Source organism: Lactuca virosa, chromosome 7, assembly GCF_052849685.1.
Source record: "Lactuca virosa cultivar CGN04683 chromosome 7, Lactuca_virosa_CGN04683_v6, whole genome shotgun sequence".
NCBI lineage: Eukaryota > Viridiplantae > Streptophyta > Magnoliopsida > Asterales > Asteraceae > Lactuca > Lactuca virosa.
This window is the reverse complement of record NC_136432.1, coordinates 5,352,162-5,370,254: the sequence shown is the minus strand read 5'-3', so window position 1 is coordinate 5,370,254 and position 18,093 is coordinate 5,352,162. Positions and strand designations below refer to the sequence as shown.

The 18,093-nt window shown below is 30.3% G+C and overlaps 2 long non-coding RNA genes across 5 annotated transcripts; one reads left to right on the top strand and one right to left on the bottom strand.

Moving 5' to 3' along the window:
- Nucleotides 1-6,223: 6,223 nt before the first annotated feature.
- LOC145124068 (uncharacterized) lies at nt 6,224-6,919 on the bottom strand. Its single transcript, XR_013715496.1, has 3 exons — nt 6,794-6,919; nt 6,452-6,709; nt 6,224-6,346 (listed from the first exon to the last, which is right to left on the bottom strand). It is a non-coding gene; the product is annotated as an uncharacterized LOC145124068 (long non-coding RNA).
- A 1,243-nt stretch (nt 6,920-8,162) lies between these two features.
- Nucleotides 8,163-16,877, top strand: LOC145123372 (uncharacterized). Of its 4 annotated transcripts, XR_013715115.1 has the most exons (9): nt 8,163-8,371; nt 8,498-8,639; nt 9,227-9,270; nt 9,358-9,466; nt 9,547-9,605; nt 10,641-10,743; nt 16,171-16,286; nt 16,373-16,419; nt 16,525-16,877. It is a non-coding gene; the product is annotated as an uncharacterized LOC145123372 (long non-coding RNA). The 4 variants fall into 4 exon arrangements; XR_013715112.1 differs by having other exon boundaries at nt 8,163-8,639; XR_013715114.1 differs by having other exon boundaries at nt 8,163-8,639; nt 16,168-16,286.
- Nucleotides 16,878-18,093: the final 1,216 nt, after the last annotated feature.

The window sequence follows — 18,093 nt, the reverse complement described above, 5'->3', positions numbered from 1 at the left end:
TCTCCGGGAAACTTCAATAGCAAACGGTCATTTGTTTCCTGAACCACTTCATTCTTTGGAGCTAGTATTGCTCTTTCTTGAAAATAACTTGTATTGTTGTAATTTTCAAAATTGAAGGATATACAAACTCGATTAATGAACCTATAGGATCATATGTATCGCTAATGAGAATATCATCCGGAATTTCAATAACCGTTTCGCCGTCATTCTGACCACCAAGTTTGCCTTCTCCTATATCCAATAGTCATTTTGCAAAATCTCTAATTTTTTCTACAGCAGACTGATCCCTTCCAACCGCTAGCCTCATGTTTTTTGTTAACTTATGGATTTTGCATTGTTGCCATAAATATAAAGAACTTAAAGAAGCATTAACAATGTTTTGTCTGCTGCCACCCGGAATAACAGACAAAATTTGTCTGAAATCTCCTCCAAAAACAATAACTTTCCTCCAAATGGAATATTCGACTTGGTAGAATTTTCAGACCTTAATACATCTTTTAAACTGGATCTAAAGCTTCAAATGCATGCTTATGGACCATATGTGCTTCATCCCAAATTATCAAAGATGTTTTTTCTCAATAAGCTAGCGAGCTCACTACTTCGATTTATTTTACATACAGAATCCTCAGTAAGTTCAAATGGAATTATAAATCGAGAGTGCGTTGTTCTACCTCCGGGCAATAATAACGAAACAGTCCCACTTGAAGCAACATTTAAAACGATATGACCATCACATCTAATTGTTGCAGATATTGTCTTCCATAAAAAATTTTTACCTGTTCCACCATAACCATAAACAAAGAAGACACCTCCTTTTATTTTTTTAACTGCACCCATGATATAAAGGAAAATGTCACGTTGCTCGTTTGTTAATGCAAGAAACATACGGTCAAATTCAGTCTTTATAATGGGAATGTCATAATCTAGCTCCTCGGTGATAAGTCGATTGTTTGAAGAAGAAACAGAATCAATGTCCGGGTAAGGCATGTTTTTATAATTTTTTAGAGTGTTGTTGTTACGAAGTAAAATCCGTTCTATCTCGGGCAGAGTTAAGTTCATAAGCCGATCTTCACTAAGAGTTCAGCCTGGAGGACAAAATATCAAATTAGTTACATATATTATTAACAATATTTACTTATAATTAAAAATTTATCAAATGCATGTTAGAAAATAAATAGTTTAACTTTTAAATAAATAATAATAATAAAATTATAATACCTGGACACTTGAATCTCTGTCGTTGATTATAAAGAATTCCATCCGCCAAATACTTTCATGTATTTTCCCAAACAACTTCTGGTTTAGACAAACTGTTACACATCAACAATGTGGCAAATAAGAATCGTAGATAAAAAACCAGATCCAGAATGAATTGCTTCTTTAATTGCATCGATGTATTCTTTGTCATCATCCAAGAGCCCAAGAGCATAAACAAGCATCTCTAAAAGACAAATATTCTTCACCGTTTACCGTCCGAATCTCTTCAAATGATCTCGGACCTTTCACCTTATTTAATAGAATCCTTAAGAAACAAGCTTCCCCTAGATTAGGTGAAACCGAATGAATTCTACCAATGCACTTTCCTACTTCCCTAGGCTTCCAAAACCTATCCTTACGATTCCAAAACAAACTTTGTAGGAAATTCAACATACGTAAGCTTCCGTGCATCACAAGAAATTGCATTACACTTCATCCAAGTTGTGAACATTGAAGCAGCAACAAAATGTTTGTCCAAAACATCATCAATATCATCGTCTTCCCCATATACAATCTGCTGTTGACCAGGAAGATGAAAAGGTAGTCTAACTATAGAAGGATACCTGTAATGAACATCATATTTAAAAATTCGCCATGACGCTTCACATGCAGATAAATATCTACAATCGTAATATTCATTTATTTCATCGACCGCTTCATGATTATCACAATCATTGTTGCTTCGTACAACGGCAACTGTAGCTCTATCAGGTCCTTTGTTTATGTATTTGAATAAATACTTTATAGAATATCCCTGATTGCACCGTTCAACATTAATATGTGTCTGATATCTTTTCAATAGATATTTGTTGTAGGGGACAACATTTCTATTATCCAACTTGGCACCTGATTTTTCAACAAAATGACCATTGTTTCTTCTCCTATATAAGGGAAAACCATCTTGATTGTAACGCCCGTAGATCAGGGCTAGTCAATTTAGACACGATAAGCATCAAAAACGACTTTTTGATGGAAGATTATTTAGAAGGATTAATCTTAACCAAGTTTTAGTATATGTCACAAGGTTTCCGAAAATATAAAGAACGCCGAAATCTGAGTTATAGCAAATAAGTTATGACATGTCGAAGTTTCGCGACAGAACCGGCACGACACAGCGCGACGTGAATAGTGAATTTACGATAGAGCGATATTTGGATTTAGCGATCTAAACAAAAGTCGTAGAATACGTTAAACCGAGAGCGTGCATGAAAAGAACGCCCAAATCTGACTTCGTATGAGGAAATTATGATTTTTCGAAGTTTCGGCTTAGCAGTGTACAGCCCGAAGTTCGAATATGAGATCGAGCGATATTTAGCCGAAATAATCTAAACAATAATTGAAGATCTCGTCGATAGTAGTCCAACGGTGAAAAGACAGACGAAAACGGACGTTAGACGAAGGAGTTATGATTTTCTAACGGAGTTTTCCTGTCCCGGCCTACTAAAAATAATATAATAAAAATATAATAAAAATAAAGTCAAAATTAGCCGACGAAGTCTAAACAAGAGTTGTATAGCATAATCTCACCTACGCGTCGATATAAAGAACGTCGAAAACGGAGCTCGTATGCGAAAGTTATGAATTTATGAAGTTCGGGGCGCGAACCCCAAAGTTGTGTCAGAGACCACGACGTGAAAATAGTGTTCACGACGTGGACTCTGTGATTTGACCTTTAAGAGCCTGTCAGACGCAACCTGTGATGATGCATGCAGTGACGATCAAGCCCACGACGTGGGAGTACTGTTCACGACGTGAATTTCATGAAAACAGCCCTAGAAATATAATTCAAGGGGCAGCCGAGTTTGGTTGCTCAATCTCTTCTCTCTCACTCCCGATACTCTCTCTAAGCCCTATTTTAACCCCCCCGAAGCCCCAGTATCATCCCGAGACCCGAAGCAAGTCCCGAAGCCCCAAAGGTCCCGAGGAGAAAAGAGTTTCAAAGTCGAAGCTCTGCCCACGAGAAGCCCGGTGTGTGAAGATATCCCGGTTTCACCGAAGAGTTACTACTTGGAGAGTCGTAGTGCTGTCCGACAATCGTCTTAACAAGTGAGTGTGTAGTTACTTTCTTCTAACACATAAATATGAAGTATTTGCTATGAAATACGTGCTATGTTTTATGTATTATTTGTTTATTTGAGATGGGTGTGGAATGGATGTTTTATACAGGTTTTTAATGATTTAAACCGTATATGTATTTTATATCTACAAATATGTTGGGTAGATGAAATATCTGGTGACTATGAGACGTAGTGCCTATTGTGTAAACCCTGGTGACTATGAGACGTAGTGCCTATTGTGTAAACCCTGGTGACTATGAGACGTAGTGCCTATTGTGTAAACCCGGGTGACTATGAGACGTAGTGCCTGTTGTATAAACCCTGGTGACCATGAGACGTAGTGCCTATTGTGTAAACCCTGGTGACTATGAGACATAGTGCCTATTGTGTAAACCCTGGTGATTATGAGACGTAGTGCCTATTGTGTAAACCCTGGTGACTATGAGACGTAGTGCCTATTGTATAAACCCTGGTGACTATGGGATGTAGTGCCCCTGGTGACTATGAGACGTAGTGCCTATTGTGTAAACCCTAGTGACTATGAGACGTAGTGCCTATTGTGTAAACCCTGGTGACTATGAGACATAGTGCCTATTGTATAAACCCTGGCGACTATGTGACGTAGTGCCTGTTGTATAAACCATGGTAGCAAATGGATTTTGTGCCAATCCCTTAGGTCAATCCTTAGGAATGAATGAATGAAAGATAATTGACTCTTAGGGTAAAGCTTTAAGAAACAGAAGGAGATAATGGGGATGGGTAATTTGGGTTGATTGTCTGATGATTAAATATAATATAATATCTTACTGTGGGTTGAAAACCCTATATGCTCACCAGGCTCCCAAGCCTGACCCACTCAGTTTTCTTTGCATTACAGGTAATGGCATAAGGGTATAAGTTGGTGGATTTGACGAGAGATTTTGGATTATAGATCAGTAGTTATAAATAACTGTTGTAAGATCTATTTTACATTGTTTATGCTGTTGGTCTGTATCGGAACATGACATCCCGAGATTTTGTTATTTAATTAAAATACATTTTTTTTAAAGAAATGCTTTGATAAATTCTTATCATATTTTGTTTTGGGAACAAATTCCGCAACTCTTTTAATCAAATGATTACTCTGATTTTATAAAACAAAGCATAAACAAATCGGTCTTTTCTGGCCGTGATTTTGGGGATGTCACATTGATCAACAGACGTATGATTACATAATTGCTTTGGAAAGTTTTTAGAGCACTTTTTGTCCACCATGCATGGACAATTGATATTTTCAGCTCCACACGGACCATCAATCATGAACTCATTCACAAGTGAATGCAATTCAGGGTCTTCATCTTTGTTTGGTATTTCGGCGGATATTATGGGATCGATAAATTCAACAGTGGGTAGCTTGTAGTCAGAATGCATGAACATACATATATGACTATGTGGCAAACCTCTTTTTTGAAATTCAATTGTATAAAAAACTGCAAAATATTTTGCACAAAAAAATATGGTTAGACCGCAAGCAAAATGTTAAAAATATGAAATAAAAAAAATTTAATCTCATCAATTATGAAATAAGTTAATTTTAAATATCTGCTTGAACTATGTCGAAGATATGATTCTCCCTTAAGTCTTTAATAAATGCATCAAGCTTGATCTTGAACAACCTACATAGTATATCAGGTCTGTCTTCTGGTTGAAGTGAAGTATCCTTAAGAAACCTTTTGACCTCTGGCCATTTGGGATTACACGTAAAGGTTATGAAGAAATCAGGATATCCAAACCATTTACATAACGACATGGCATCCAAATAGTTTTGAAGCATATAGCGTGCACCACCAGTAAATGATGAAGGTAATATCACACGTTGTCCGACGTTCGAGATACTTGTAGCTCCTTGAGCTTTTTGGTTACGTAAATTCTCATAAGACTCGCATCTAAGAACATGTTGTTGCCTGCATATGTAATGCAATCTCTCACTTTCAATCATAGTATACGCATCTACCAGAAATTGTTGAAACAACCTTTTTGAATTAAGAATCAGTGAGAACGAATGATCCCTGTCTTGAATTCTAAAAGCGAAAATTTATCTCATTGTACATGTCGCCCGCTTGCTGTGGGGTGTATCTGTAATACCTCTATGAAGAATGTCAAAACTGTAACCATCATCCCCATATGGAAATAGTAGTGGATACTGGAGAGGAAGGTAAGAAGGATGCAATTCACTGATACGTTGTAGAAATCCCGATTTTGTTTGAACAACGATATCTCTATTTTCAATCGAATCAGAAATGTCACCTACAATTAAAGCTGCAACCTCAGAAGCAGTTGGTAGGTTATATGTCCTTCCATCACGATTCCTTTGCCCGATAATTCTTAACTTCATATCAACGTGAGGATTTCTTTGAAAAGCATCTCTTACCATTCTATAAGAGCTAACCAAGACATTATTTGAATCTAACATCACCTTCAAATCTTCAATAATATCATTATCAAATGATGTAGATGGGTGGTTTTCCCTACTAAATGAATGGAAAATATACATAATATTAGTAAAAAAATAGAAAATTATTAAAATTGAGTATGAATAAGAAGTTTGAAAATTTACCCAAAACATCTCTGTCTGTTTGAATTTTCATTCTCGGTATCATAAATGTATAACTGAGAGAATTTTGGTTGCGATCCTTTTGCTGGTAAAAGACTTTCAATACTATGATAATTTTGGTCACCAAGTCTGAAAATGTATGGAGCATTTCCTCTATTGATTGAAGAATCAATTTTACCACCCATCGATGTAAAAGAAAACATTGAATTGTAACGTCGAATATTTTTCATGAAGTTTTTGCTTTTAGAATCGTTTGATTGAAACATTCTTTCATAAGTTGGTGGTGCCTTCTTTAAATCTGGTAGTTGAACCTTGCCATAACCACAACATAATGAAAAATCTGTGTTCCTTTTTTGTTTGCCTCTAATGGATTCATTTGTCCATAACTTTGCACGACATGTTTGACATACAACAAACTGATCACCATGATCCAAATATTCTGTGAAAAATTAAGTGTTATAAATAAAATACTAACTTTATAAATATATACCATACAAGATTTGATTTGTAGAAAATAATAAAAATGGATATATTTTTTGTTTACCTTTCGAAATACCAACGATTAAGTTTTCATATATGACCTCATGTATATTTTCTACATCTGCTGTCAGGTCAATTAATGGAATAGGAGATAAATGTTTCGATTTCCTTTTTAATTTATGACATCCTGGATTTAACTTGATTGATGATGAAGATTGAAATATTGTAGATGCAATTCTGGATGTCATATCGTCTGAAAGCACAGAGTAGTTTCTTTTATTTGCTAACGTTGAAGTGGGGTAGTTATTGAAACCAATGTTAGCTGAAACAAATAATAGTAAATTAAAAAAAGATTATAAATTTATTAGAGTGTGCATCATAGTAAATTTAAAAACAAAATTATTACCATTTGTAATGTTAGATAACGGAGTTCTAACATTTATGTACGAAGGAGAAAATTGTAAGGGCGTATTTTCATTTCCTTGAGATCTATACGAATGAACATTTTCATTTTGAAGAACAACGCTCTTAGATTGATCTGCAAAAAAATATATATTATAAAAATTGAAGACATGACGTAAAAAAAATAAGAAGGTAAAATTATATAAAATTATAGGGTAATAACATAAAAAGATGAGAAATCATGTATTGTATTTTTCATCTAAATGAAGTGTAAAACATGGTTGATTTTAATAAGAAAATTTCAGTTATCCATGTTTTTAAGACATGTGGAGTTGATGGATTTAGAATGCTGGATCTTGTATTTGTTCTCTTCAATCGCTTATTATCCAAATATAATTTTCTCCGTCTTCTATTCTCTTTTACTTGCAAGTAGTACATATAGTTGTTTTTTTCTGCATAAGGAATATAAGCATATGATATAAAATTAACAATAGGTAGATAATTGCATTGATATAGAATATTAATAATAGTGAAGAAATAAATGTACCTTTGTAACATTTGTTAAAAAATATTGCAGATGATGAAGATTCAACGTACAAGGAAGGAGATAATTTATTTGCTTTTTTTTGTCATGTTAATACGGGTTGGTGTTAGAATAGTACATATTTTTATGTTATCAAAAAATATACAAAGAACTTAAAAAATATGTAAAAATAAAAATAAAAAATGGTGAATGATAAACATACCGTTGTTAACTGAAGTAAGAACATTAGTAGCGGTTGAATATTGTTGGATTGATGTAGCAGACAAATTAATGTTATGTCTATTTTCTAAATAAAAAGTATTTAATTTTCTAGTCTTTTTAAAATTAACCGACTTCATGATCTGTTTGCGTTCTGAACAAACAACACCATTTAGTTAATAAAATAGATGATATGCACATAGTTAATAAAACAACACAATCGTAATTATTATTTAAAATTAGACGATAGACATGGAAAAAAATAATTAAAGTAAAGATAATATAAGATAAACTAATACGATGATAAAATTTGAAATATATTTGCATTATGGTTTATAAAGTTTGTAAATGGGACCATCCTTGTAATGTAGTTACAATCTAATATTTTTATATCAAGAAAACATAAATATAAAATATAGAGTTACCACTAAATCATTTGTCTTAAAAATGAATTGTACATCAATATTATATACAGACTATATATTTATATTGTAATATCTAATTTTTTTTATTTCTAAATTGTAATATAGAATTGCAGTTTCAGTATTCTCATTATAGAGTTATTATAGCTTAAGAATTTTTATACTTTATACACTTTGAATTGTATAATTTAGCATTAAGATCCCCTATTTTGAAATACTGGCAGCCAAACCCCCCTAACCTCCCAAACCTAACGTACCCATCTACATTTCTACATTTCTAGGTATGCGAAAAAGGAAGAAATGATGAATGGATGCGTACAATTAAACGTAGCCCTAAACCTATTTATCCAATTGACTACAAATCTCATATGGGGCGTACAATAAATCAGATGAAGCTGTTGGAAGAATGTGTATGTAGGTCAGAACCTTCACGATTAAACTACATACAATGATTGGTCTCGATATTCTCCAAAATCAGGAAATCAGAAGGATGCGATTACTTACATATTATCGTGTGTTTTGAAATGTAACGTGGAACGATTAGGAAGAGGATATCGTCATCGGCATGAGTCAGCCCAAGCAATGATGAATCAGAATAAAGTATGAAGGCTGAAGAAATGATGAATCAGAGGAAGTTGTCAACGTTCTGCAAAATCCTTTAGGCGAATCTATATACCGATTTGGAGGTAATTTAGACCCCCAAAAAATCTAGTTTTTTAGAAATTTGAATTCTAATTTCAAATTTTCAATATGGAGTTTTTTTACATTGATTTTTCAAAAACAAATTAAAATATATACTTTCCTAGTAAATAGGGATGATTTTTAGGTATGAATTAAAGGATAAACGTGTATTGGGGCTAGATTTTACATGTAGTCGATTTTTCTCGACAGACCATTTATGTGAATTTAGAAACAGACACATCTAGATTGAATTCAAAAAGACAACTTTGCCCTTGATTGTTTAAAGCTTTAAATCTGTTTTTGTAAAGAGGAAGCAAATGCATTGGGTGCTCAGGAAAAAGTTTTGGAAATTGCAAGCAGGATAGGAATTAGGATTACCATGGTTGTGATTGTCTGAAGTGAGATGTTTCTTTAGAGCTATATGTTACTGATTATAGAAGTGAGATGTTTCTTTAGAGCTATATGTTACTGATTATATCATAATATAAGTTATTGGGTTTATTATCAAATGCTACAATTTTTGTAAAGATTATTCAATCAAGTAGTTGCGTTATTACGTGTATTGAACATAGTGTAAAATGCGTAATTTCAGAAACCAGAGGACAATTCGTCCAAAGATGAGTGCACATTATCGGAGTAAGGTTCATCATTTTATTTACATTTCTTTTTAATTTACTAAAACTCAAGGAAAAAACTTTTAAAAAATGTTATTTTTATTTACAGGAGGCACAAGTAACATAAAACATTGAAGCTACTTTGGGTAGTAGAAACATGATTGAAGCTGTGAGACTACCTTCTGGGGAAGATATCGGTGAACGGCTTGCTGTCAACAGTTAATATCCTTCAATTCATAATTTGATTCTAATTTTGACTTTGAGTTTTGAGTTTTGACTTTTGATACTTGATTTTCAGCAAAATAAGAATTAGGATTACTGTGGGTTTGGCTCACCAATTTGATATTGTAAAACCAGGTATCATTTACATTCGTGAAGTTGCAATTGAGCATTTATTTACCCATGTCAAACTTTGACTCTTATGACATTTTACTCAACTACATTGCTTTTGTATGATTTAAAGGGATTTATAAAGCATAATTATGAAAAAAAATATTAAAAAAACAGTGTTTAACAGTTTTTCAACAGAAAAGGACAATTATGCCCTTGTATACAAGTACATTACTTGCTTTGAATTTAAATTTAAATGTTTAAATGGAGTTATAAAGAATAATTATGCAAAAAAAAAATAGTAAAAAAACCCTGTAAAAACAGTGTTTAACAGTTTTTAAACAAAAAAAAAGACAATTATGCCCTTATAAGAAAATTCATAAAAGTTACTAATTACTAAATAAATATAAAACCAATCTATGGATTTAACGACCACAAGCTTAATGAAACAATTGTTTGACCAATTTATGGATTCTTGATCTTCGACAGAATTGTACCAATTTAAGCTTTGAAAAACCATTACAATGTTCCTATAATTGAGAATAAATTGAATTATAATTTTCAAGAACGACCTTTTATCTAATAAATATTTTAATTTTTCATTTTGTAGGTTCTGAATTTGTTCATATTAACTCGTAAAAAAAAAGACATATAAAAATATCAAATAGATTATAATATTAAAAGATATCGTTGAATATTGAATATGAATATTGAGTTTATTTATAGTTTTATAAAAAAAAATATATGAAAACTTTCCATTATATTAATTTTTAGGTTAATTTTTTTTAGATTTAGGTATACCTAAGTGATTGTTCAGTACAAAAGTAAATTCTTTGTAATTTTTTTTATCATAATTTTAAATGGTTTTAGTTATTATATATATATATATATATATATATATATATATATATATATATATATAGTTTAACAGTTTTTCAACAGAATAGGACAATTATGCCCTTGTACACAAGTACATTGCTTGTTTTGAATTTAAATTTAACTGTTTTTAAACATTTTATGTTCAAAGCTTAATTTGAGTGTACTATTTCATCTCCATATCAGGTACGTGTATGTCTACAATAAAACGTTTCTCATGCTATGAGGAGTGGAAGCATCAATGAGGTTAAAAAGTTGAAGACAAACATCATTCATGCATCATTTACTGGTATTATTACTAATTCTCATTTTAATTTACATTTTTGCCTGTTTTTACATAGGTATAACTGCAATAGATATCAATTTACTTTGAATAATTCAAGCAATTCTAGAAATCTAATTGTGATACAAATCAATTTTAAAGCAAAAGTGTCAAACCAAGTGAAAATGTATTGTTAAACCATTTGAAATAAACAAAACAAACGTATCAAAACAGTTGAAAGTCCCCAAAATAATTGAACGAAACAAAGAAATAGTCTTTAAAACCAAACCAAAATTAAGAATTGTTTTTATAAACCATAATGAACTCACTTCTCCACTTTTGGCACCAAAAGTGGAGTCTCTTCACCCAAAGATTTCCTTTTTGATTTTGTTGAACTTGCATCACCATCATCATCAACATCATAAACGTCATGCAAATTGCGCTTTAAATCAGTTGACGTTTTGACAGGACTGGTTGCGCTCGATTTATGAACATTCGACGGAGTTAAATTGCCATCCGTAAAAGAAATAGCATCCTAATAACATAAACAAAACATAAGTTGTTAAATAAATTACTGTAAAAATTGAACAAACAAATAGAAGAATAAAAAATTACATTTTATATTTATAAAATTAAAATTTTTCTATATAATGTATAAAATTACAAAAGTATGACCATTTTGCCCATGTACGGTTGACAAATATGTAATTTGAAGACATTGTTGGAAATAACAAAATTAATTTGAAAACATGAAAGTACATTGCTATTAAACTGTTTTTATTTTGTTTATTTCCAAAATTACCCTTGTAATGTATAAAATGAAAAAAAAAATCAGATAATGCATGTTGCTATTAACAACATATAACAATAAAAACAAAACATAATTTGTTAAATAATGAAACTGGAACAAATAATGAAAGTACATATTGAAGTTTATATCATTAAATATAAATAATTATTGTTATGGACTTCAAAATACGTTCACAACTTTCTCTACATCTTCATCAGATTCCAAAGGGACTTGAGTCATAGACACAGATTGAGTACTCTATAAAATAAGTTGGAAAACCCGGAAGTTACTTAAAAAGTCAAAAAGAAAAATCTAATTTATATGGGAAATGTAGATACCAAAAGTTCAAGTTTACTTTCCAATTCGGAAACAATTGATACATCTTCCGTAAGTTTGAGAATGGTATATATATATATATATATATATATATATATATATATATATATTAGTTTTCCACATTATAGGATGTAATATCTACAAGAAAAGCAAACTTGCGGTTTTTCAAGATGTTAATTTGGTTTGGAAATAGTTTCAAACTGTCTCCAACCTGTAAGAGGAATGTTTAACATATTAAAACAAATAAAATGTTTTTTTATTTAAAAATATGAATTAAAACAAATAGAATGTTTTTTATTAAAAAATATGAATAACATACTATACCTCTTCATGTATTTTTCTCAATTGGTATGCACTTATACCCAATAGCTTCTTCGCTTCCCTATTAAAAAGAGTCAATCTGATGGTGCCAGTAACATCTTGTACGTTGATTGGAATCATATACCTAAACAAAAAAATATAACATTAATATCAATTTTGTTCAAAAGTGAAATGGTTAATATAAATACAAATGTGTATAAATACAAATGTTTATACTTTGTAACAGGATGAAAATCCGAAGTGTTGCAACGTGCTTCTTTACATTTAGTAACAACAGTCTCTGAAATTTTGTCTGGGGTGCTATAGGAATAATTGACTTTGGGCATTGTGTCTATCTTTTTCCCACATTTGGAGCACGCATCGTAATACTAACGTAGATTTTGTCTTATATTCACGATGGAACCAACTAATAGAAATTTCATTACCTTTATGAAATAAAAGGTAAAAGTTACTCAATAAAAAGTAAATTCCAGTAAAAAATAAATATATATAAAAAAAGCATAAAATTTTTAGTAAAACATTAAATTTTATATTAAAAAAACATACAATGTGTAAATAAAATTAAAGGATATCAAATAATGCAATATACCTTCGGTGGTTCTGTGATCTCACAAACTGTTTTTAAAGGGAAATCACCTTTAAAATCATCTATATAAGAAGAAGAGTAGCTTAGAAATGTAGTTATACTTTTTTCAGACATACCTCCATTGTTATCAGCTTTCAATCTGTAATGTTTAAAAATATTTATTTACATATAAGAAGTTGTATTTGTTTTAATTACAAAACAATAATAAAAAATTTTAAAAGTTCAAGAAAACTAACTCTTTCTTAAACTCGATAATTTCGACAGTGTCTGAATTAATGAACAATTTGGTTACATCAAAATGACCTTGGGCTTGACCAATTCCTATAAAAATAAATTACTCAATAAAATTAAATTCAAATAAAAAATAAATAAAAATGGCATGACTACAAACCATCCCAAATGTTAAGTTTAGCAAATTGCATCACTATAACAACACAAGTTACAGTAGGATTAGTTTTATGGTACTGTGACATCTGGTGTGCTTGAGTTCCAAATATAGTGACCTTCAGGTGTACATACCTAAATAAAAAATTAAATTAATTAGTATGTAAAAATATGATTAAAAATAATAAAGAAATATAAGAAATATAATCTCACTGTAAGTTGCTAAAAGTCATCTTTATGTAATGATTGGATGGGTTAGGATTTGATGTTTCAAGTGCACGAAATGAGACAACTTGTCCAATAATATCTACACAAGTTTAATAAAATATAATAATTAATATTAAGTTAAATACTAACATGTATAATAAATTAGACAATTTAAAAAAGTGATTGCAATAAAATAAAATAACTAACCAAAGAATGACTCTCTAGAGCATGTTTGTTCGATAATAGAATTAAAATCAACAAACACAAAACCATTCACTGGACCTGAAAAATCCTCACATTTTTTTAGAATACTTCTTCGATTCAAAGTTATGGTCTGTTTATGACCCGTAACACTAAAACCATTGTTCACCGCCGCCATGTTGGGTTTGATAATGATATAAGTTTGATCTTCCTTTAAAAGATCACCAAATCTAGAAAATTTTTGATTGAAAACACGATAATAGTATTTTGTACCCTGTTAAATCAAATAAATAACAATTATTTTATTGATTGAAACATATTTAATATTGAGTGGTATATATAAAAAAAATAGTACAACAAACCTCCTCATCCATTACAATCATTTCAATTGCTAAAACCGCATTATTTTTTATAAAGTTCCACATCTTTAACACTCGCACTTTGATATGGGAATCATCATCAATATGCTCAATGTTTTTAAGGTATACTTTATTACCTATATTCATTTCCTGCAAACAATTGAAAGCAGATTTTAAGAATGATAAAACAAAGAAATGGTACACCTAAATTGCCTATGTTCATACATGAATAAATCATTATTGAAAGCAGATTTTATAATTATTTTTGTGTGGTTTTGAATATTTTGAGAAGTAGGTTGAATATATACATAAAATTGTATGTTAGAAAGAAACTTTAATAATCTATATATGTTTTTGTTAGATAATAATAATCATAATTGAAAATTGTAATAAGTAATAAAATATTTGCAAAACAAATTATTAATTTACAAAGATATAATTATTGTTATGAATTTAATCATGGAAATTACAATGAAATAACATGACAAATAACGATGTAATGACTTTGATACATGAAAAAGTAAACATAACAGTAATAAACATATATAAATATAACACAATAAATTTTAAATTAAAACGATAAAGTCCGATTTACTATATTAAGTAAAAGGTTATATAAAAAAATAAAATTACAAAAATTATTTATAAATTTCTAAAAACTTCTTTAAAACATTTGTAATACACGGTTTTTTAATAACCTTGCTAACTTTTTGTGAATGATCAACACACTTAAAGTTGTTAACATTCTCAACTATTGTGAGATTTATAATGTATTTATCACCACCTTATTTATGTAATCATTCAAACTTTTGGAACCCATTAGCTTGAATTCAAGTTCCTTGAGAACATAAATAACAGATCATTTGAAAAACATGGCAATATTCTTTGTTAATGTACTTTAGCAAGAGATTCAAGTTATAATGCTGAAATAGGAAGATTATGAATATACAATGTTGAAAAGGGTTGAAATAGGACCAAACATAAAATAAGAAGATTATCAAAGTACAATGTTGAAATTAGGGGTGTCGAACGAGTAAAATTTTCAGGTTTCGGGTAGAACGGGTCGGGTAGAACGAGTATTTCCTTAAGAAAATAATACCCGATACCTGACCTATATTGTAATTCGGGTTTTCGGGTTTCGGGTATTCGGGTTTGAGGTCGGGTCGGTAATTATCGGGTATACCCGAAAATTTATTAAATGACACTTATTGTTATTTATTTATTTATATATTTTTACATGTTGGTTGGTTTAATAAAGAATCGGGTAGGAAAATACTCCATACAATTAACAAGTACATATATAATAACAATACAACTCATTATAATATGTTATGTACTTTTTTAATTCCATTCCGTGCAATGGTGAGAAACTGAGAATTGTGATGACGGTTCAGGACTTCAGCTTCAGCGTCGTATTCCCTTTGCAAGTTTGCGTCGACTGTCGAGCCGTCGTTCATAAGAAGGAAACGGAGGGCTTTGTTTTATTTGAAGTGTGCGTACGTGACTGTATTGTATATTTGGTATTATTTAAAAAACAAATTCGGGTATTCGGGTATACCCGAAAATAAATATTCATACATAAAACCCGACCTATATTATTATCGGGTTAACCTATTACCCGAATGTTCATACCCGTTACCCGTTTACCCGACCCGTTCTACCCGAATTCGGAACGGGTCGGGTGGGTAGAACGGGTTTCGGGTTTTTTCGACAGGCCTAGTTGAAACAGAGCAAGAATAGAAAAAACACTATGACATTCTACTTTCTGAAAATTCTCATCCATTTATGTTTTTCGCATATGTTTTTACATCCATATTCAACCAGTTTTTCAAAATCTCCAAAATAACAAAATTATTTTATCTTAATAAAAAAACAGAATGTACACTAACCTTCCAAAAAAACGCAAAATATATTCACGAAAAAAAGAAAGCAGATATGGAAAGTAAGATGTACACAAAATCGAATGTATCCAATTCAGATGAATAAAGTTGAATGATTAATGCTAATTGCATTAATCATTTATAGTAGAATAAAAACAGAAAAAAACGGTTTAACATCAAATTATACTAATTGCTATATTATTTCCAGCAAAATAGGATGAATCAAATGATTAATGCTAACTCCATTAATCATTTATAGTAGATTTTATAAGCATGAAGGTTCGATATCAAACACAAACCATGAATAAGATGAAGGAGAAGCAAATAAATGTACAAATATGAACGATAGAATTAAGACTAACCTTTAAGCGTTGAACTTTGATGAAGCAGAAATTCTGAGATGCAGTCGAAACAGAAAGAATACGAAGCTAAATACCATATATCCAAGTAACCGGTGAATATATAATTCAAAAACTGAAAGGATTGTGATGTTTACGAAATTTAAGGTAAGATGTTCCGTTATCTTTTACGGTGATATATATACGAAATATAATTGAAAAAATCTTCCTGGTTTTATGTATTTTTAATGCAGGTTTATTGGAATAGGAAGATTTGAAATTTGAAATCCGAAAATTTAAGGTAAGATGTTGCGTTATCTTTAAGGTGATTACATTTTTAGTGCTAAATTTGTATAGAATATGAAATCCGAAAATTCATACTGATTTTATGTGATTTTTAATGCAGGTTTATTATAATAGGAAGATAGGAAGATTTGAAATATGATATCCGTAAATTGAGGATCGAGGAATAGCATATTAATAGGGACAACTAATTTTTTCGTTAAAGGGCAAATAAGGAAATTAACTTAGCCTTTTGAGCGGGAAAAATTGTTGGGGGGAAGCTCATAGAATGCCACGTGGCGAGCTGGTACTGTTTTATTAGTTTAGGAGATATATATATATATATATATATATATATATATATATTAACTATATTATAAAGCATATTGAACTTTTCTTAAAATTCAAGAGGTATATGCTTGAAAACTTAATGTATAAATTTGTTATAAAGCATATTGAACTTTTCTTGAAATTCAAGAGGTATATATGCTTGAAAACTTAATGTATAAATTTGTTATGCACAAACCGCTTATCTTTCAGGGAACAAAAACTAATTATGGTAAATAATAATCACCGAAAATATTTAAAGAATGAAATATCAATTAAATTTTGTTCATTTTTTAACGTAGATAGAAGATTATACTAAAAAGTAAAAAATATGAGATATGTTATCGTTTCACATTACTGTCACTTTATTCATTAGAGTTCACGATTTCACGTTATTTTAACATATTTTATCTTTGGTTTTAATCTTTTAGTTTATTTTTCTTTCTTTATTCATGTTGCATATCGATATTTTATAGGAAGGAATTATTGTGGTTGTCCAATGATGTTTTTGGTTTTAATGGCGCGATTATCACATAATGGTGGACCTCTATGTCAATGAAGATTTTCTCGTTTTGATCTCTTTTTCTTCATAAAATAAAATTATTATTTGTTGATAGATTTAAGTCTTTGTATTTTTATGAAAGCTTATTTTTTAAGGTTGAAAATCAGTTTCCGGACCATCTCAAGTGGTTTCCTCCACAATATAACAAATTTACTCAGGGTCAGTTTGTTAAGTAGTACACGAAAAAACAAGATGAATTATGCTTAGTTTTTATTCGACAAATGGTAATTGGACAAAAATGCATTTTCTTTTGTTCAACCCATTTCTTTCTATCTCTCACTGTTCCAAGAGATATGATTTCCCACTTCATCCTTATTATTGAAAATAGTCCAAGATAATTTGTGACAGATAAAACATTCAAAACATTCTCTGAAAAAGTTTCGATTTTTATTTTATATTATCTCAACTTAGGCATGATGTTTGTCCAAAGGTCGGACATGAAATTTTCTAACCTATCAGCCAGAAAATTTATAGTCATTGAAACAGTCAAATAACATTTTTCTGAAGAAAAAAAAATCATTCATTGAAATAGTGATAATTGTTACCCAGTTTTATATATATATATATATATATATATATATATATATATATATATATATGATGAAGTAAAAACTCAAAAAATGGTAGGAACCGTGAAGACAATTTTTGGCCTTAAGATTAAAAAAATAAATGGCCAAGATTTGATTTTTTTTATCTTCAAAATCTCACGAGATGATATGACATTTTAGTAATTAATTACGAGATTTTGATAATTTTCGGGGAAAGTTATTTGTTTGGAGGTACAAATGACAAAAACAAAAAGAT